Consider the following 582-nt stretch of genomic DNA (forward strand, 5'->3'; position numbering starts at 1 on the left):
CCTAGTTCCCTCCGGTGTCTATATAAATCGGAGGGTTTAGTCCGTAGGGAATCATATTCATAGTCATGCAGGCTAGACTCGTAGGGTTTTAGCCATTACGATCTCGAGGTAGATCAAAATACTCATATTCATCAAGATCAATCAAGCAGGAAGTAGGGTATTACCTCCATAGAGAGGGCCCGAACCTGGGTAAACATCATGTCCCCTGTCTCCTGTTGCCATCGACCTTAGACGCACAGTTCGGAACCCCCTACCCGAGATCCGCCGGTTTTGACACCGACACTAGCCACTTTGTGAACTTGTCAATTGCGACGTACAAGTACTCAAATCCCCCGATAGAATGGGGAAAGGGGCCTAGTATGTCGAGCCCCCAGACCGAAAATGGCTAGGAAAGAGGGATTGTTTGAAGGGCTTGGGCTGGCTGATGAAGATTCTTTGAGTGGAACTGGCACGCTTCACTCTTGGTTACTAGTGCAGTTGCATCCTGGCGAGCGGTTGGCCAAAAGAAACCATGCCGGAACACCTTGCCGGCAAGGTCTCTAGACCCTATGTGTGAGCCACACATGCCCCCATGTATCTCTG

The sequence above is a fragment of the Triticum urartu genome, chromosome 3 (genome assembly GCF_003073215.2).
Source record: "Triticum urartu cultivar G1812 chromosome 3, Tu2.1, whole genome shotgun sequence".
Classification (NCBI taxonomy): Eukaryota; Viridiplantae; Streptophyta; class Magnoliopsida; order Poales; family Poaceae; genus Triticum; species Triticum urartu.